At 43.6% G+C, this 22,140-nt stretch overlaps 1 pseudogene across 1 annotated transcript in view; it reads right to left on the bottom strand.

Moving 5' to 3' along the window:
- Nucleotides 1–4,210: 4,210 nt before the first annotated feature.
- The window catches only part of LOC311144370 (guanine nucleotide-binding protein subunit beta-like protein 1), a 48,454-nt pseudogene continuing 30,524 nt past the window's right edge, over nt 4,211–22,140 (bottom strand). The window contains exons 4-5 of the transcript in view: nt 6,726–6,795; nt 4,211–4,480 (exon numbers count right to left, since the gene is read on the bottom strand). The product of the transcript in view is annotated as a guanine nucleotide-binding protein subunit beta-like protein 1 (transcript). The remainder of the gene's footprint in view (nt 4,481–6,725; nt 6,796–22,140) is intronic.

Below are 22,140 nucleotides of genomic sequence, written 5' to 3'. Positions count from 1 at the left end.
AAATACAGCAAGGAAAACAGCAGCCCACCAATTAAATACAGCCTGGAAAACAGCAGCCCACCAATGAAATACAGCATGGAAAACAACAGCCCACCAATTAAATACAGCATGGAAAACAGCAGCCCACCAATTAAATACAGCATGGAAAACAGCAGCCAACCAATTAAATACAGCATGGAAAACAGCAGCCCACCAATTAAATACAGCATGGAAAACAGCAGCCCACCAATACTGTTTTAGTGGTTTTGTTTATGATTTGCTGTTTTTTACAGAAAAAGATACCAAAATGTAGCAGAAACTCAAACTATTTTGAAAAGAAAAAGCAAATGCATACAAGTTTGCCACAGTGGTTATCACCATGATGCGTTTTTGTATTTTTTTACATTACATTTCTAAAATTAGGGCCATAGATGTTCATTATTTTTCTGCACATTCAGCTCAAGTAAACACTGACATGATTTCCAGTGTTTCCTCACTAGCTAATATCATGCTTTAAATGTGAGTGGGCATGTGGAAAATAGCCTAACCCCAATCAGACAGAAGAATAAGACTTAATAAGAGTGAAATCCTGTGGTATTTCTGTACAGCCTAGCTATGCACACAGATGTCTTCAGCTCCAAAGAAGATCGGATGCCAAATGCTTGCCATTGACGTATGAGGAGCCTCAGGAGAATGAATGATAATGCAACCAGAGGCATCGTTTGACACTCATCTGTATCTGGACCATCTGTTGTGACAGGCCTATCAAAGTGGTGCTCAGTTTGTTCTACCTTTGTGTACATTTCTCCTGCCACACCCCTGCAGCTTGGCATATCTGGGGACAGATATTGAAAACAAGCCGAGGTAGACCTACTGGAGTCGTTTACCTAAAAGTCATGCAGAGAGAGCAGAGCACGTGTTTCATATTTTCTCAAAGCTTTTCAGCAAGCGAAGGTACTACAGTTTATGTTCCATTTGCCATCGCTGACGGACATTTTATGGTGAATATAAAAACCCATCATCACTAGAGAGAGAGCGAGATCCGTGATACATTCATATTAGTGTGCATACGATAAATAATAACTGCTCGGCCCACAAAGCGTGGCATTTTACCTGCTCTCAAGCAGAGAACGATTATTTTCTTACAATCATGGTCCTATTCATTTTTTATTTTATAAACATTCAAGCTCAGTTGATCTCACGTCATCGTCAACACCCAGTAATCCAACCCACCATTAATACGCCAAGGTCTATTCAACCCGTGCTGTAACAGCAGAGGCCTAAGCTAAGCTCAAGACTCTTGACTGAGCAGAGAAAATATCCAGTCACAATGACCCGCTGACCCTTGCCCTCCAAGGCGATGGTGGACACAGCTAAGTGATAAGTGAGGTACAGGACAATAAATCAAAATTAAATGTATGTCAAATACACAGTTTACAGCCGGTATAAAAGGTGCAGTGAAATGCTTATGTGCTAGCTCCTTCAACAAAGCAGAACATTCATCAATAATAACAATGAAAAGAGTCAAAGAATAACAAGTAGTAGAATAAATAGAAGAGGTAGTATGCATAGTAATAATGGACTGCATTTACAAATATAAAGTGGGCAGTGGAATCAATAGTATATAATAGAACAGCAGCGTTGACTGTGTGTGTGTGTGTGTGTGTGTGTGTGTATATGAGTTCTGAGTGTGTGTGTGTATGAGTTCTGAGTGTGTGTGTGTGTGTGTGTGTGTGTGTGTGTGTGTGTGTGTGTGTGTGTGTAAGAGTTGGATGTGTGGGTAGTCAGTGCAAATGATTTCTAAGGTGCTATTGTGCGTCCGGCCATCCGGCCCTGTTGTGGGGTCCTCTCCTCTCTCCATTTATTGACTTCCTAAATGATCTATTATGAGGTGATTTACGATGGCCCCCCCTCCCCTCCCCTCCTCCCTCCGTTAGCTTGTGGGTCGCTTCTCCATTCAGCACACATCTGCATCAATGAAGCAGCATTTGATTTATCAGAGAATGGACGGAAGCCGCCCCATGCCACTTCTGTTGTTTGTTCAAAGTCTAGAGGAGAAGTAGGAAGCTATTAGAGATTGAAGAAGTCGCGACAGAGGTCACGGACAAAGGTACGGAGACAGAAGTCGCGGCAGAGGTCACGGACAAAGGTACGGGGAGAAGTCAGAGCAGAGTGGAGGGAAGACAAGGACTGAGCACGCCACAGGGGAGTTAGTTTCATGTAATGAACGGGTTGCTCTTTCCTCTTACTTGGAAAAGAGGAATAGTTTGCTGCTATTATGAACGTCTGGAGCCTTTGATTTCTCTGGCCTTTTCCTGTAGCCTGATGAGCTACTTCTGTCGAGATCATCCCAGGAGAGGGGGCTTTATGAAGCAGAACATCTGTTTGAAGTCCTAGCGGTGTCTGCAGCACGGCCATGTAACACATGAGATCCCTACAAGTTATGTAATACAGAGCTGCTCATTGACTCACTGGGATATTATTAGACACCATTTAAACCCGGTAGAAAAACAAGACTTCTCTGTTTTCTCTGGTCGTTTGACAACAAGTATGGCGGCTTCTCAACTACCCTGACCAAGGAGGACTAGTTAATATTCTACAGTGCAGTGATACATAATGCTTTGTGGATGTACAGAAAAATATATATTTATTAGGCCTACCAGGAAATAGAACAGTAAAAAAAAGCACAACATTTACTTACATATTGTGTACTTTGGGTGTAAAATCATTAACATTTTATTTGTTTCTAAATATTTGAATTTGACACACCAATAATTTCCCCTATAGATAGGCAACATACTACATTTACAAAGAGAAACAGATAGATATTGAAGACCAAACTGAAAATAAAAGACTAACCTCTAACTTTAGCCCATATCCCGACAGGTCCCTATTGTTGAGGGCCAATTGTTCAGTGGCTCTACTTAAACAGCTTTGTCTCCTCTGTCCCAGTCCTGTGGTTAACCCTGTTTGACTGCTAGAACAACAATACAGGATTACATAGCACTTCAGGTGCGATTTATACCTCAAATTCAAGTCCGCACAAGCAAATCTCCTACCAGAGTAGCAAACACAATAAAACAGTTGGATTTGACGAAATAACGTGTTAAAATTCCTTAACATTTTTGTCATTTTAGCAGACGCTCTTATCCAGAGCGACTTACAGTTAGTGAATACATTCTGGTCCCCTGTGGGAATCGAACCCACAACCCTGGCGTTGCAAACGCCATGCTCTATCAACTGAGCTACATCCCTGCCGGCCATTCCCTCCCCTACCCTGGACAACGCTAGGCCAATTGTGCGCTGCCCATGAGTCTCCCGGTCGCGGCCGGCTGCGACAGAGCCTGGATTTGAACCAGGATCTCTAGTGGCACAGCTAGCACTGCGATGCAGTGCCTTAGACCACTGCGCCACTCAGGAACCTTAAGTTGAGTCTCAATGAATTGTAAGCAGAAGAACTAACCCGCCATCTTGACTTATTTACAGCTTTTATTTGGAAGCACAAAGACCTCATCCTGACCTGAACCATCTTGGCTATGTATAAATAAACTATTGGAGAGGGGAAATCTCTAGAGCTGGTACTTCCAGGAAGGTAAGGCCATGATCGGAAATGTCTTCACACTCCGAGCCAGAAGATCCTGCCCAGTAATCCACACAGTCCAGCTATAGTAAGTACAGCACTTTGGTGTCACAGGGAGAGTTGGGATATGCAAAAAAAACACATTTCCAATTCACACATGGGTATTAATACACACTTGTACAAGTGTGAAATAGGACAAATATAAGCACCCACCAAATTATTAAATTATTATTATTTCAGATACAGACTGGAGAGAGTATAAGGAGTGTTAACTGTAAAACAGTTGGCATGATTACTGAGGAGAGGACTCCCTCCATACACTCGTAGAAAAAAAAAGGTGCTATGTAGAACCTAAAAGGGTTATTCGGCTGTCCCCATAAGAGAACCCTTTGAAGAACCCTTTTTGGTTCCATGTAGAAACTTTTTGGGTTCCCTGTAGAACCCTTTCGACAGAGGGTTCTACATGGAACTCAAAAGTATTCTACCTGGCACCAAAAATAGTTATACCTGGAACCAAAAAGGGTTCTCCTATGGGGATAGCCGAAGAACCCTTTTGGAACCCTTTTTTTCTAAGAGTGTAGGATGAGACATACAGTACATAGAGTCAGTCACAGAGTTGGGGTTCCCACAGAATACACAGAGCCCAGTGGTTCACCCAGTGTCTGAGTCTGAGCTCTGGTTGATTATGGACCAGAGGCTGATGCCTTGGTCCTTAGAGCCCGCAGCCAGCAGCCTGTTCCTGGGGTCCTGGTGGTCTGAGAAGGGCCAGGCTGAGCACCATGTCTGTGTGGTGCTGGAGCACAGCCAGGGGCCGGATCTTCATCCAGCCAAAAGCATGGACACGGTGGTCCCAGCCGGCCGACACAACAATCTTACTGTCCCTCCGGATACACAGCTGGGAGATCCCAGAATTCACCAGGGCTATGGGTTGAACAGCAAAGGCCACAAAGAGAGCAAGCAAGGAAGAGCAGCCATAAGAAATTCATAAACCATACATAGACTGCTCTCAGAGAGCCTTATTCACTAACACAAGCAAGCATGCACGCGCACACACACACACACACACACACACACACACACACACACACACACACACACACACACACACACACACACACACACACACACACACACACACACTGGTCAACACAAGGAAAGCACAGCAATGCACTCCAATGTGGGTATTACATTGTAGGCTGGCTGCTAAAGGTAATGGGTCAGGAATTTTCAGTTGCTAAGTAACATGCGCAAGACGTTCATGCAAAACAGAAACCCATGGAGAGAGAGAGAGAGAGAGAGAGGGAGAGGGAGATAGACAGAGACAGAGAAACAGAGAGAGAGACAGACAGAGAAACAGACAGAGAGAGAGAGGCAGACAGACAGAGACAGAGAGCGAGAGAGGGTGGTAGAAAGGGAGAGAGAGAGGTGTAGAGAGAGAGAGAGAAAGAGAAAGAGAAAGGGTGAGAGAGGGAGAAAGAGAGAGAGGGTGAGAGACAGAAAGAGGTAGAGAGAGGGGGGGGGAGAAAGAGGGAGAGTCGGTGAGAGAAAGAGAGAGAGACAGAAAGAGGTAGAGAGAGAGTGTGTGTGAGAGAGGGAGAGACTATCAGCTGATCTGATGATCGAGGTCCAAGTGGAGGCCTGGATTGTTGTTGAACCTGGCCACGAAACTCCAGGAACTCCTCACTCCAGGGACTCAATCATCTGGCATAAAGCATTATGGCACTAGTGGTGGAGAGAAAATCTCTCACAAGCCGACTATTTGGTTTGGAGTTAGAGGGGACGTTTTCAATGGTAAGAGCAATGAGGCTAAGATACCTTTGTCACAACTTTACGAGGGAGAGAGAGAGAGAGAGAGAGAGAGGGGGGGGGGGGGGGGGGGGGGAAGAAAGATAGAAAGAGAGAGACCGTCTCGCTGAAATCCTTGTTTGCAGAATGGTGTTTCTTTAAGCACCTCTGATGAATTATATGTGCATTGAAAGGTCTGGTCAACAGCAGAAGAGACCGATAAATACACAGTTGTAACGGCTGCCTGCTCCAGATTACTCTCTGCTCCATTCTCTGATCAATAAGTGCATAGATGATGTCATCCCCACAGTGACCGTACATACATACCCCAACCAGAAGCCATGGATTACAGGCAACATCCGCACTGAGCTAAAGGGTAGAGCTGACGCTTTCAAGGAGCGGGACTCTAACCCGGACACTTATAAGAAATCCCGCTATGCCCTCCGACGAACCATCAAACAGGCAAAGAGTCAATACAGGATTTTTTTTTCAGTTGTAAAGAGGGCACGACAAAGCCTATTCCCCCTCAGGAGACTGAAAAGATTTTGCATGGGTCCTCAGATCCTCATAAAGTTCTACAGCTGCACCATCGAGAGCATCCTGACTGGTTGCATCACTGCCTGGTATGGCAACTGCTCGGCCTCCGAACGCAAGGCACTACAGAGGGTAGTGTGTACGGCCCAGTACATCACTGGGGCCAAGCTTCCTGCCATCCAGGACCTCTATACCAGGCGGTGTCAGAGGAAGGACAACAAAATGGTCAAAGACTCCAGCCACCCTAGTCATAGACTGTTCTCTCAGCTACCGCATGGCAAGCGGTACCGGAGCGCCAAGTCTAGGTCCAAAAGGCTTCTCAACAGCTTCTACCCCCAAGCCATAAGACTCCTGAACAGCTAATCATGGCTACCCAGACTATTTGCTCTACCCCCCCCCCCACCCCATCTTTTTACGCTGCTGCTACTCTGTTCATTATTTATGCATAGTCACTTTAACTCTACCCACATGTACATATTACCTCAACTACCTCAACTAGCCGGTGCCCCCGCACATTGACTCTGCACCGGTACCCCCCTGTATATAGCCTCCCTACTGTTATTTTATTTTACTTTTGCTCTTTTTTTCTCAACACTTTGTTGTTGTTATTGTTTTATTTTACTTTTTATTAAGAAATAAATGCATTGTTGGTTAAGGGCTGTAAGTAAGCATTTCACGGTAATGTCTACACCTGTTGTATTCGGCGCATGTGGCAAATACAATTTGATTTGATTTGATTTGAATTCATCTCTGTAAAGGGGCAAAATTGTGACACATTATAATGGATGGCACTTAGATCACTATCTATGGGCCTACTGCCGCTGACATTCCAAGAGGGGGAACGTACGTGCTCTTCCTAGTTCTTTGACTACACAGCGTAACGCTGGTGTGTTTGAATGGGACGTCCACATCTGGCCCTGGAAGAAGGAATCAAACTGGACAGCATAAAATTGACTTCATTTGCTGTGTCGGAGACTAATGGCCTCGTGCAGGAGGAGACGGCCAATAATTTATCTGCATGCTCCTGTTCCGGACGGGAAAATCAAGAGCCGTTCAGTGCAGCATGTGGAAGATATAAGCCAGGTACTCCCAGTCCCAACCCTAGTGGATAGAGTGGAATGCAATGGGAGAAAGACTACAGAGGAGGAATGTCATTGATCAAAACAACCAATGAACACACATACAAAAGAGAAAAATAACCTTTGATAACTTGTAGGATTAATCCAAGTTCTTACTAGACTTTAGATCAAGCTAATACTAACTAATGGTGTCAACATTGTGAAAAACTGTGTAGCCTGACTAGACTTACTACCCCATGTACAAAACCTACCATCCAACAAAGTGAGGCTGGATGAGGGGTGAAAGATGGATCATGGAAGGCCATTATTACCTCAAGAAATTGGTATGCCCGAACCCCTCTCCATCTGGTTGTCATTACAGGCCTGATAATGATAGGTTAAACTGTCTATTTTTGTTTGTTTTGCTTCCCATAGTTTGTGTCAGGAAAAGGTATTTATTTAATTAAGGGGTCAGTTGTAAGTAGTAGTCCTAAATGGCTGGTCAAAAAAGTAAGTAAGTGTCCATCCATTGTTAGGTTGTAATCCTAATTATTTTCCCTATATGCTGCTGAGATAATGGCTGTAGGGCTGTCCTCTAGCAGAACCTTCTCTAGTCTAGATGGTCCTGTCTCTCACACCTCCCTCCCTCATCCCTCTCTCCCTCCCTTGGTCCTACATCATACACTTCCTCCAGTGAGAGTAGTGATCTACTAGCAGTGTCATTAGCCCCAGCTCTGTCATTAATAAACTCCATTAGCTCATTCCTGGGATTCGAATAGGCCCTCAATCATTACAACCCCAACTCTCCTCCTCCTCTCCACCCTATACTATAAAATTCTCATCATCATGAAAATTAATCTTTGGGCCTCATTATTCATTTTTCTGTTTGAGCATCCCTTCCTGGCTTGGGTACACACACATCAGGCCTGCTGTCTAAATGCCAGTGATCTCAGCAGTCAGTTACGACTAGGCAACCTCCTGCTCTGCTTTGTTTTTTTCTACACCTGGGCCTTCCCAACAGCCTTTCCTTTCCCTGGGTTACAGGGTCTGGTCCAATAAAAACTCACACGTCGAGATCCTGTTCTTGGCAATGTGGACAGATGAGACAGACATTCAAAAGGAGCGTCTGCTGTGCTCTTTGGCGCAGCTCGCTCAGGAGGACCAGCTCTTGGCATGGAGCTCTGAGTTTCACGTTGATCTATTGAAACGTCCCATCATCACACAGCTTGTCCGTTCCATGTGGAAGTATTTCTGACACCCCACACAGTTCTGAATCACACTGTGGGCGTCGGTCGGTGGAGGAGATTACAGCCTGTTGTCACCTGGCTGTGCTGTCAGGGTGTCCGGGGCCACATCTCAGAGACAGCTGAAGAGATGGACGTGACCAACAGACAGGTAAGAGCTACAAATGTACCTGCCCTTCAAAACCTTTACAAAACACATGAAACATAATATTTCTTGACACTGGACGGCCTGGCCATGCCTCAGATTAAATGTGAGAGACGGGATCCAAGTCATCCATCCATCAGTCCATCACCCCCATCCCAGATTAGGCATCGGTCTGTAATAACCTGACCTATGCTCCCTGTCGGCTGATAGATGTAGGCCTCACTAGTATTCCTGGTACACAGGAGCAGACCTGGGTTCAAATACTATTTTAAATACTTTGAGCGTTTGCTTTAGCCTGCCTGGAATGCTAGGACAGTCAGACCCATTCTGAAAAGGCCTGTGGAAAAACAGACCCAAACAGACCCGTGCCGATTCGGATCCGAGACTAAAGAGAGAAAGAAACCTCAGACTGGTCGCTGCCAGCACCATCAATAAACTAGTGATACTAGCCAATTGATCCACAGTTACTTACGTGACCTTAAAAACAGCCTAGAACACATTTCTTTTAAACTACTTGTTGTGTTTCGAAGTGTAGCATTTATAAAACTTTGTAGCTTATTGTTGTATTGGTTTTTTCTTTCCTAAAACAATAATTGTCCACCTCACGATTCAGCTGTCGGAGATTTGAGCGCTAAATCCACCAGAGCATAGGCCTAGGCATCCACTGTATATTAATATTACAAAAATATATATAAAGGAAGAGAAGCAGGCCTACCCCTAGAGAGACCGAGATTAAGATAGAGATATGCCGACGCCATGTTCCTGACACCAACGTGCATTCTTTATTCTTTTCAGATAGGCATACAGAAGGAGGCTAATTCGTACATTTTTATCAGAATACGTTTTATAAAGATAAGCATTATATTGTTAGATTAAAGGAGTAACTCTGGTAGGCCTAAAACATTCTTCCATACCTCAAGTTCAACTGTCGGAGAGAGTTGGCGCGCCGGTGTGCACTGCCTTCATAGGCCTGCAGTAGCTAAGCCTAATGATAGCCATACCACACCAAACCTTCACAAACGTTTCTTAACTTTGTTAGGGTAATATCAAAAGTAAGTCAAGTCATTGTGTATAGGGAAAATATGAACAGGTTATTATATTGCGCCATTCAATTACGTTTTGCATCTCACCCTCTTTGGTTTTTCCTTTTCATGCTTTGAGTGTGAGAAGCCCTATAGGCCTACTGGTAATTATATTATATTGTGGCAAACACAACATTACAGTTGGAACTTAATTTGCCCAAAGAAAATGGCTCACCAGAATGAAACAAACCACTTCAAATCAAATCAAATCAAATCAAATTTTATTGGTCACATGCGCCGAATACAACAGGTGCAGACATTACAGTGAAATGCTTACTTACAGCCCTTAACCAACAGTGCATTTATTTTAAACAAAAAAGTAAGAATAAAACAACAACAAAAAAAGTGTTGAGAAAAAAAGAGCAGAAGTAAAAAATAAAGTGACAGTAGGGAGGCTATATATACAATAGAATAAAGTGACAGTAGGGAGGCTATATATACTTGTTGCATATTTAAACTTAACTGGTTTTGCACCTTCACAAAAGTTTTGAACAGGCTAGGCCTATATTTCAGCAAGTGCCAACAAAGGCAAGTTCCTACCGTAGGCCTACCCCATAAATGACAGCAATAGGCTAATTATATTTATTTTACAACATGCCTTCTTTGAACCTATCTTAAACTAAATACGGAGCACAAAATGAAAAAGACAGTTCGAACTTAATTTAGCCAATGAAAATGTCTCATATTTAAAGAACTGGTTAAGATTCTAATAAAATGTTCATTTGTCACATGCGCCGAATACAACTGCTGTAGACTTTACTGTGAAATAATAACACAAGGAATAAAATAAAAAACACAAGAATGGAGCAATATACAGGGAGTACCAGTACCAGATCAATGTGCAGAGGTACAAGGTATTTGAGGTATATAATGTATGTACATGAAGGCAGGGTAAAGTGACTAGGCATCAGGATAGATAATAATAAGAGTAAAATAAAGAACAGTGTAGCAGCAGCAAATGATGAGTGTAAAACGTGTGTGAGTGTGTTTGTGTAATGTGTATGTATGTGTGTTTGTGTTGTCTGTCTCTCTCTCTCTCTCCCTCTCTCTGCGCACTTCTCTCTACCTCCCTCTCTACCTCTCCATCTGTCTATCTACAGTGGGGAGAACAAGTATTTGATACACTGCCGATTTTGCAGGTTTTCCTACTTACAAAGCATGTAGAGGAAAATCACATTGTATGATTTTTTAGTAATTCATTTGCATTTTATTGCATGACATAAGTATTTGATCACCTACCAACCAGGAAAAATTCTGGCTCTCACAGACCTGTTAGTTTTTCTTTAAGAAGCCCTCCTGTTCTCCACTCATTACCTGTATTAACTGCACCTGTTTGACCTCGTTACCTGTATAAAAGACACCTGTCCACACACTCAATCAAACAGACTCCAACCTCTCCACAATGGCCAAGACCAGAGAGCTGTGTAAGGACATCAGGGATACAATTGTAGACCTGCACAAGGCTGGGATGGGCTACAGGGCAATAGGCAAGCAGCTTGGTGAGAAGGCAACAACTGTTGGCGCAATTATTAGAAAATGGAAGAAGTTCAAGATGTCGGTCAATCAACCTCGGTCTGGGGCTCCATGCAAGATCTCACCTTGTGGGGCATTAATGATCATGAGGAAGGTGAGGGATCAGCCCAGAACTACACGGCAGGACCTGGTCAATGACCTGAAGAGAGCTGGGACCACAGTCTCAAAGAAAACCATTAGTAACACACTACGCCGTCATGGATTAAAATCCTGCAGCGCATGTCCAGGCCCGTCTGAAGTTTGCCAATTACCATCTGGATGATTCAGAGGAGGAATGGGAGAAGGTCATGTGGTCTGATGAGACAAAAATAGAGCTTTTTAGTCTAAACTCCACTCGCCGTGTTTGGAGGAAGAAGAAGGATGAGTACAACCCCAAGAACACCATCTCAACCGTGAAGCATGGAAACATCATTCTTTGGGGATGCTTTTCTGCAAAGGGGACAGGACGACTGCACCGTATTGAGGGGAGGATGGATGGGGCCATGTATCGCGAGATTCTGACCAACAACCTCCTTCCCTCAGTAAGAGCATTGAAGATGGGTCGTGGCTGGGTCTTCCAGCATGACAACGACCCGAAACACACAGCCAGGGCAACTAAGGAGTGGCTCCGTAAGAAGCATCTCAAGGTCCTGGAGTGGCCTAGCCAGTGTCCAGACCTGAACCCAATAGAAAATCTTTGGAGGGAGCTGAAAGTCTGTATTGCCCAGCGACAGCCCCGAAACCTGAAGAATCTGGAGAAGGTCTGTATGGAGGAGTGGGCCAAAATCCCTGCTGCAGTGTGTGCAAACCTGGTCAAGACCTACAGGAAACGTATGATCTCTGTAATTGCAAACAAAGGTTTCTGTACCAAATATTAAGTTCTGCTTTTCTGAAGTATCAAATACTTATGTCATGCAATAAAATGCAAATTAATTACTTAAAAATCATACAATGTGATTTTCTGGATTTTTGTTTTAGATTCCGTCTCTCACAGTTGAAATGTACCTATGATAAAAATTACAGACCACTACATGCTTTGTAAGTAGGAAAACCTGCAAAATCGGCAGTGTATCAAATACTTGTTCTCCCCACTGTATATATATCTGACTGGAGGAACTTGTCTCTCTGTGCCTGTCAGTAGTGAGCCACAAACTTTGGCTCACTACAAAATCCATATCTATGACACTCGCTCAAAACACACACCAATATCCTCACAAATATGTAACTTACAAAAAAGTTCAAAGATTGTTCATTCCTAAGTCATAGATACCAAGGTTACCAAAGCTCATCTCAGCAGAAGATAATGGCCTCTAGAAGCCATGTGTAATAAATTAAGTTATGTCCTTATCTGAGGTGGATAAGCCCATTTCACAGCCCTTCACCTCCAATGAGGAGCAGAGCAGAGCTACCATCAGCACAGGAACCCACTGTGTTCTGTCAAACTCTGTTTCCCCTCCATCTCAGAGTCGACTCCTTCCCTCCCCCAGCTCGACCTGTTCCACTGCGATGGGTGGTGTTAGGGTGATTACACTGCTCTGGGTGGTGTGGGGTTGATTCCACTGCTATGGGTGGTGTGAGGTGATTACACTGCTCTGGGTGGTGTGAGATGATTCCACTGCTCTGGGTGGTGTGAGATGATTCCACTGCTCTGGGTGGTATGAGGTGATTCCACTACTCTGGGTGATGTGAGGTGATTCCACTCCACTGGGTGGTGTGAGGTGATTCCACTGCTCTGGGTGGATTGGGGGTGATTCCACTGCTCTGGGTGGTGTGAGGTGATTTGTGGACTGGGGTCCTATGGCACTTACAGCTCCTCAGCCTTTATTGTAGCCTCCCACTGTGAACGACTGTTCCTTTATTGCAGATGTGTTTTCTGTTTGGTTAACGGTCTCCAAGTTTTTGATATTTTTATTACCTCTCGCGGGTCGTTCATCAGACAAGGCAGAGCCCCAAGCAGAGCAGAGCAGAGCAGCCACCCGGCAGGCAGGCAGATACCCCAGCCCTCCGCCTTGCTATTCTGCCGTCCACACAAAAATAATTTTGTGGGAAGAAGTGGAGATGGCTGTCTGGGCGTCACACTGTGCTGCACTTCAGGATCATTTAAAAACCGCTTTTTTTCCATCTTCTCCTGATTTACATATTAAAACAAGATTTTACGCTTGTACTGGTCTGAGAAGGACTGAGGACACGTGTGTCTGTGTGTGTGTCTGTGTGTGTGTGTGTGTGTGTGAGAGAAATAGTATGTGTGTGAGAGAGTATGTACAGTTGAAGTCGGAAGTTTACATACACCTTTGCCAAATACATTTAAACTCAGTTTTTCACAATTCCTGACATTTAATCCTAGTAAAAAGTCCCTTAGGTCAGTTAGGATCACCACTTTATTTTAAGAATGTGAAATGTCAGAATAATAGTAGAGAGAATGATTTATTTCAGCTTTTATTTCTTTCATCACATTCCCAGTGGGTCAGAAGTTTACATACACTCAATTAGTATTTGGTAGAATTGCCTTTAAATTGTTTAACTTGGGTAAAACGTTTCGGGTAGCCTTCCACAAGCTTCCCACAATAAGTTGGGTGAATTTTGGCCCATTCCTCCTGACAGAGCTGGTGGAACTGAGTCAGGTTTGTAGGCCTCCTTGCTCGCACACGCTTTTTCAGTTCTGCCCACAAATGTTCTATAGGATTGAGGTCAGGGCTGTGTGATGGCCACTCCAATACCTTGACTTTGTTGTCCTTGAGCCATTTTGCCACAACTTTGGAAGTATGCTTGGGGTCATTGTCCATTTGGAAGACCCATTTGCGACAAAGCTTTAACTTCCTGACTGATGTCTTGAGATGTTGCTTCAATATATCCACATAATTTTCCTTCCTCATTTTGTGAAGTGCACCAGTCCCTCCTGCAGCAAAGCACCCCCACAGCATGATGCTGCCACCCCGTGCTTCACGGTTGGGATGGTGTTCTTCGGGATGCAAGCATCTCCCTTTTTCCTCCAAACATAACGATGGTCATTATGTTCAAACAGTTCTATTTTTGTTTCATCAGACCATAGGACATTTCTCCAAAAAGTACGATCTTTGTCCCCTTGTGCAGTTGCAAACCGTAGTCTGTTTTTTTAATGGCGGTTTTGGAGCAGTGGCTTCTTCCTTGCTGAGCGGCCTTTCAGGTTATGCCGATATAGGACTCGTTTTACTGTGGATATAGATACTTTTGTACCTGTTTCCTCCAGCATCTTCACAAGGTCCTTTGCTGTTGTTCTGGGATTGATTTGCACTTTTCGCACCAAAGTACGTTCATCTCTAAGAGACAGAACGCGTCTCCTTCCTGAGCGGTATGACGGCTGCGTGGTCCCATGGTGTTTATACTTGCGTACTATTGTTTGTACAAATAAACGTGGTACCTTCAGGCGTTGGGAAATTGATCCCAAGGATGAACCAGACTTGTGGAGGTCTACACATTTTTTTCTGAAGTCTTGGCTGATTTCTTTTGATTTTCCCATGATGTCAAGCATTATTTTCTGGAATTTTCCAAGCTGTTTAAAGGCACAGTCAACTTAGTGTATGTAAACTTCTGACCCACTGGAATGGTGATACAGTGAATTATAAAAATTATAAGGGGAGGAGAAATGCAAGAGAGAGAGAGAGAGAGAGAGAGAGAGAGAGAGAGAGAGAGAGAGAGAGAGAGAGAGAGAGAGAGAGAGAGAGAGAGAGAGAGAGAGAGAGAGAGAGAGAGAGAGAGAGAGAGAGAGAGAGAGAGAGAGAAAGAAAGAAAGAAAGAAAGAAAGAAAGAAAGAAAGAAAGAAAGAAAGAAAGAAAGAAAGAAAGAAAGAAAGAAAGAAAGAAAGAAAGAAAGAAAGAAAGAAAGAAAGAAAGAAAGAAAGAAAGAAAGAAAGAAAGAAAGAAAGAAAGAAAGAGCAATGGACAAATAGCATATGAGAATGAGTGAGAGGAGAAGGAGGGGGGAGAAAAAGGGAAGAGGAAGAGAGAGGGAGATATATGTTACTACAGAAGCCACAGGGCTGTGCAGAAGGAGCAGGGGTTATCTGTATGGGAGCACACTGACACTGTGGGACTCTGTGAGGACCATTACTCTCCCATTGGCCTGGCCTGACAGGCAGACTATTACTATTACAGTGCTCGTCACTTTACTCCTCATCTGTATCCCTCCCTGCAGGAGCAGACCTGCTGCTGCTGCATATAGACTCACTGGACTGTCTAACACACACACACACGCACACACACACACACGCACACACAGGCACACGCACACACAGTCGCCTAGTCACTTTATCCCTACCTATATATTCATACCCCTTGACTTATTTCACATTTTGTTGTGTTACAGCCTGAATTTATTGAATTAAATATGGATGTGTCACTGGCCTACACACAATACCTCACAATGTCTAAGTGGAATTATGTTTTTATACTGAACAAAAATATAAAAGGCAACATGTAAAGTGTTGGGCCCATGTTTCATGAGCTGAAATAAAAGACCCCAGAAATGTTCCATATGCACAAAAAGCATTTGTTTATATCCCTGTTAGTGAGCATTTATCCTTTGCCAAGATAATCCATCCACCTGACAGGTGTGGCATATAAAGAAGCTGATTAAACAGCATGATCATTACACAGGTGCACCTTGTGCTGGGGACAATAAAAGGCCACTCTAAAATTAGCAGTTTTGTCACACAACACAATGCCACAGATGTTTCAAATTTTGAGGGAGTGTGCAATTGGCATGCTGACTGCAGGAATGTCCACCAGACCAGTGAACTTAATGTTAATTTCTCTACCATAAGCCGCCTCCAACTTAATTTTAGAGAATTTGGCAGTACGACCAACCAGCCTCACAACCACAGACCATGAGTAACCACGCTAGCCCATGACCTCCACATCAGGCTTCTTCACCTGCAGGATCGTCTGAGACCAGCCAACCAGACATCTGATGAAACTGGATTTGCACAACCGAAGAATCTCTGCACAAACTGTCAGAAACCGTCTCAGGGAAGCTCATCTGCGTGCTCGTCATCTTCACCAGGGCCTTGACTGACTGCAGTTCGGTGTCTTAACTGACTTCAGTGGGTAAATGCTCACCTTTGATGGCCACTGGCATGCTGGAGAAGTATGCTCTTCACAGATGAATCTTGGTTTCAACTGTACCGGGCAGATGGCAGACAGCGTGATGGAGTCGTGTGGGCGAGCGGTTTGGTGATGTCAGAGTTGTGAACAGAGTGCCCCATGGTGGCGGTGGAGTTATGGTATGGCAAGCATAAGCTACGGACTACGAATACAATTGCATTTTATCGATGGCAATTTGAATGCACAGAGATACCATGACGAGATCCTGAGGCGCATTGCCGTGCCATTAATCTGCCGCCATCACCTCATGTTTCAGCATGATAATGCACAGCCCCATGTCGCAATTATCTGTACACAATTCCTGGAAGCTGAAAATGTCCCAGTTCATGGCCTGCATACTCACCAGACATGTCACCCATTGAGCATGTTTGGGATGCTCTGGATCGATGTGTACGACAGAGTGTTCTATTTCCAGCCAATATCCAGCAACTTCGCACAGCCATTGAAGAGTAGTGGGACAACATTCCACAGACCACAATCAACAGCCTGATCAACTCTATGCGAAGGAGATCTGTCGTGCTGCATAGGCGGCAGGTAGCTTAGTGGGTAAGAGCGTTGTGCCAGTAACCGAAAGGTCGCTGATTCTAATCCCCGAGCCGACTAGGTGAAAAATCTGTGATGTGCCCTTAAGCAAGGCACTTAACCCTAATTGCTCCTGTAAGTCGCTCTGGATAAGAGCGTCTGCTAAATGACAAAAAAAAAAAAAAAAAAAGAAAGAAAGAAAATAAATGGTGGTCACACCAGATACTGACTGGTTTTCTGATCCACGCCCCTACCTTTTTTTTTCAAGGTATCTTTCAATTGACTGATTTCCTTATATAAACTGTAACTCAGTAAAGTCTTTGAAATCGTTTCATGTTGCGTTTATATTTTTGTTCAGTGTAGATATTTTAAAATAAAAATTTATCAAAAATGAAAAGCTAAAATGTCTTGAGTCAATAAGTATTCAACCCCTTTGTTATGGCAAGCCTAAATAAGTTCAGGAGTAAACCATTTTAATGACTACCTCATCTCTGTACCCCACACATACAGTTATCTGTAAGGTCCCTCAGTTGATCACTGAATTTCAAACACAGATTCAACCATAAAGACCAGGGAGGTTTTCCAATGCCTCGCAAAGAAGGGCACCTACAGTGGTTTGCGAAAGTATTCACCCCCCTTGGCATTTTTCCTGGAATTAAAATGGATTTGGGGGGGGTTTGTATCATTTGATTTACACAACATGCCTACCACTTTGTAGAGCCACCTTTTGCAGCAATTACAGCAGCAATACTCTTGGGGTATGTCTCTATAAGCTTGGCACATCTAGCCAGTCTCAAATCTTTGGAAGACTGAAACAGGTTTCCCTCAAGAATTTCCCTGTATTTAGCGCCATCCATCATTCCTTCAATTCTGACCAGTTTGCTAGTCCCTGCCGATGAAAAACATCCCCACAGCATGATGCTGCCACCACCATGCTTCACAGTAGGGATGGTGTTCTCGGGGTGATGAGAGGTGTTGGGTTTGCGCCAGAAGTAGCGTTTTCCTTGATGGCCAAAAAGCTCAATTTTAGTCTCATCTGACCAGAGTACCTTCTTCCATATGTTTTTTCTTTTAAGCAATGGATTTTTTCTGGCCACTCTTCCGTAAAGCCCTGCTCTGTGGAGTGTACGGCTTAAAGTGGTCCTATGGACAGATACTCCAATCTCTGCTGTGGAGCTTTGCAGCTCCTTCAGGGTTATCTTTGGTCTCTTTGTTGCCTCTTTGATTAATGCCCTCCTTTTTTTTTACCTTTATTTAACTAGGCAAGTCAGTTAAGAACAAATTCTTATATAAAATGACGGCCTACACCGGCCAAACCCGGACGACGCTGGGCCAATTGTGCGCCGCCCTATGGGACTCCCAATCACGTCCAGTTGTGATACAGCCTGAAATCGAACCGGGGGTCTGTAGTGATGCCTTAGACTGCTGCACCACTCGAGAGCGCCACTCCTTGCCTGGTCTGTGAGTTTTGGTGGGCAGCCCTCTCTTGGCAGGTTTGTTGTGGTGCCATATTCTTTCCCTTTTTTAATAATGGATTTAATGGTGCTCTGTGAGATGTTCAAAGTTTCTGATATTTTTTTATAACCCAACCATGATCTGTACTTCTCCACAACTTTGTCCCTGACCTGTTTGGAGAGCTCCTTGGTCTTCATGGTGCCCCTTGCTTAGTGGTGTTGCAGACTCTGGGGCCTTTCAGAACAGGTGTATATATACTGAGATCACGTGACAGATCATGTGACACTTAGATTGCACACAGGTGGCCGTTATTTAACGAATTATGTGACTTCTGAAGGTAACTGGTTGCACCAGATCTTATTTAGGGGCTTCATAGCAAAGGGGATGAATACATATACACACACCACTTTTACGTTATTTCTTTCATTTCACTTCACCAATTTGGACTATATTGTGTATGTCCATTACATGAAAACCAAATAAAAATCCATTTAAATTACAGGTTTTAATGCAACAAAATAGGAAAAACACCAAGGGGGATGAATACTTTTGCAAGGCACTGTACTGATAGATGGGTAAAAAAAAACCAGACATTGAATTTCCCTTTGAGCATGGTGAAGTTATTAATTACACCCAGACGCTACAAAGATCCAGGCATCCTTCCTAACTCAGTTGCCGGAGGGGAAGGAAACTGCTCGGGGATTTCACCATGAGGCCAATGGTGACTTTAAAACAGTTTAATGGCTGTTATAGGAGAAAACTGAAGATCGATCAACAACATCGAAGTTACTCCACAATACTAACTGAAATGACTAAATGTGAGGAGTGAAAAGAAGGATGCCTGTACAGAATACAAATATTCTAAAACATGCATCCTGTTTGCAATAAGACACTAAAGTAAAACCGGAAAACGTGTGGCAAAGAAATTAACTTTATGTCCTGAATACAAAGCGTTATGTTTGGGGCAAATCCAACACAACACGTCACTGAGTACCACTCTTCATATTTTCAAGCATGTTGGTGGCTATATCATGCTACGGGTATGCTTGTCATCTGAAATTGTTTTAGGATAAAAATAAAGAGAATAAAGCACATGCGGGGCGGCAGGTAGCTTAGTGGGTAAGAGCGTTGTGCCAGTAACCGAAAGGTCGCTGGTTCTAATCCCCGAGCCGACTAGGTGAAAAATCTGTCGATGTGCCCTTGAGCAAGGCACTTAACCCTAATTGCTTCTGTAAGTCGCTCTGGATAAGAGCGTCTGCTAAATGACTAAAATGTAAATGTAAAATGTAATGCAAAATCCTAGAGGAAAACCTGATTCAGTCTGCTTTCCAACAGACACTGGGAGACAAATTCACCTTTCAGCAGGACAATAACCTAAAACACAAGGCCAAATATACACTGGAGTTGCTTACCAAGACAACACTTTGTCATTATGGGGTACTGTGTGTAGATGGGGGAGAAAAAAAATCAATTTAATCAATTTTGAATTCAGGCTGTAACACAACAAAATGTAGAATAAGTCAAGGGGTATGAATACTTTCTGAAGACACTGTGCATATCTACCTCAATTCCCTCGTACCTCTGCACATCGACTCGGTACTGGTGCCCCGTGTATATACCAAGTTATCATTACTCAATGTGTATTTATTCCTCGCGTTATTATTTTTCTATTATTTCATTATTTTTCTCTCTGCATTGTTGGGAAGTAAGCATTTCATTGTTAGTCTACACCTGTTGTTTACGAAGCATGTGACAAATAAAATTTTATTTAATTTTACAGACATTCTATACACTGAGTGTAAAAAACAGTAGGAACACCTTCCTAATATTGCATTGCAGCCCCTTCTGCCCTCAGAACAGCCTCAATTTGTCAGGGCATGGACTCCACAAGGTGTTGAAAGCGTTCCACAGGGATGCTGGCCCATGTTGACTCCAATGCTTCTCACAGTTGTTTCAAGTTGGCTGGATGTCCTTTGGGGGGTGGACCATTCTTGATACACACGGGAAACTGTTGAGCTTGAAAAACCCGGCAGCATTACAGTTCTGGACACACTCAAACCGGGGAGCCTGGCACTTACTACCATTCCCCGTTCAAAGGCACTTAAATATTTTGTCTTGCCCATTCACCCTCTGAATGGCAAACATACACAATCTGTGTCTCAATTGTCTCATCTACACTGATTGAAGTGGATTTAACAAGTGACATCAACAAGGGATCATAGCTTTCACCTGGATTCACGTGGTCAGTCTGTCATGTTCCTAATGTTTTGTACACCCAGATAAGACTCTACCCCCTGAACCTTTTACTATGCCTTTACTGGCTGCCTGAGAAGGATCCCTGGTATTACCTGAGACAGGGAAGAGGAGAGGCGTTATATGGAGGAATACGGTGGGCTCCTAAATCAGTTAAGTGGATGAAAACATAAAGGTGAGCTGATAAAAGCAGAGGGCTCCATATATCACCTCACCGATGGAGGGAGGGAGGGAGGAAAGGAGGGAGGGCGCAGAAGATTTACAGGGGAGGAGGAGAGCTCCTCTCCCCTCCTCTCTTTCTCTCCTACCCTTCCCACAGGCTCAACATCTTTCTCGGCAAGTATTATTATGTCTTCAAGGTAGAAGTCAAGTGGAAACAAAAATAGAATGCTGGCAGGTATCGCAACCCAACAGGTTTAGAGGGAGCGTATCTCCATAACCATGACAAAATCTATGCTGGTTCTTGTACTGTTTGTACTCCTCTTTGAACCTTAGCTACATGTCCCATCTAGAGGCTGAGCATACCATCTGGCCCCGAGTGATGGTGTGTCCTGCATAGAGGCAAGGCTGAAGAAGGAGAGACACCTTTTCCATATGTGTAAGGGGCCAAGAGAGCCGAAGACACTTTTTCCCTCCTCCCCCTCAAGTACTCTTCTCACTTAACAGTATATTTCTCTTTTCAAGCCTTAAACAAATTATAGACAGATCCGTGTATTCCTGATAAACACGTCACTAATGAACGATATTATGAGATTATGAAAACAAATAAAAACAAGTGAAAATCAGCGTTCCCCTGCCTGCTGGCTGGGCTGTGTCAGTTGCTAAGCATTACCTCCTGCTGCCCCTCGGCCTTTGCACTTCACGTTAAGTGTAGGAGCTCCTTGATTGATGATGTCACAGGGCGAAGTTCGGGGAACCCTGGGTAGACACCTAATTCATTATATCCTCTGTAGCCCCTCTACAAGAGGGCTCTCTGCTGGAGTAGGACTGATGCTTCAAGAAAATATTCATCATTATAAAGCACAGCTGGCAAGATAGATGAACACTGAACGGTGCACCCAGAGAGAGTGAGAAGAAAAGTGGGACTGTTGTTCCCCATTCAACCCCATCGCCTAGGCTGTGTCCCAAATGGCACCATATTCCCTATATAGTGCACTACTTTTGACCAGGTCAGTGCACTATATATAGAGTGCCATTTGTGACGCAGCCCTAGTTACCTCCTAGTCTTCTGTACAGACCTAGCCTGGCCTCTTTCAGTGCTCCTAAGCATTGCCTCACCGAGTAGATGGTCAGACTTGACCAGAAGACGGAGTTTTGGGATTTTGAATGTGCTCTTCTAATAACCAATGCAGGTCACACATGCTCTTCTGATCTACTGTACGGCATGTGTATAAGCACACCATACTCAACATGCTCATCAACAATCAGTCGGGGGGAGATAGAGAGACAGAGACCATATTAGAGACACATATTTCTCTCAGATTACAGACCCACAAAGAATTTTAAAACAAATCCAATTTTGATAAACTCCTATATCTATTAGATGAAATACCACAGTGTGCCATCACAGCAGCAAGATTTGCGAGCTGTTGCCACAAGAAAAGGGCAACCAGTGAAGAACAAACACCATTGTAAAAACAACCCATATTTATTTGTATTTATTTTCCCTTTTGTACTTTAACTATTTGTACATCGTTACAACACTGTATATAGCCATAATATGACATTTCAAATGTCTCTATTCCTTTGCAACTTTTGTTAGTGTAATTTATTGTTTATTTCTGATTGTTTTATTTAACTTTTGTTTATTATCTATTTCACTTGCTTTGGCAAGCCCCCGCGATATGCAACTT

This window comes from Coregonus lavaretus (assembly GCF_964263955.1).
Source record: "Coregonus lavaretus genome assembly, chromosome: 17".
Taxonomy (NCBI): domain Eukaryota; kingdom Metazoa; phylum Chordata; class Actinopteri; order Salmoniformes; family Salmonidae; genus Coregonus; species Coregonus lavaretus.
The sequence above is the reverse complement of the archived record's forward strand: the minus strand, read 5'-3'. Positions and strand labels throughout refer to the sequence as shown.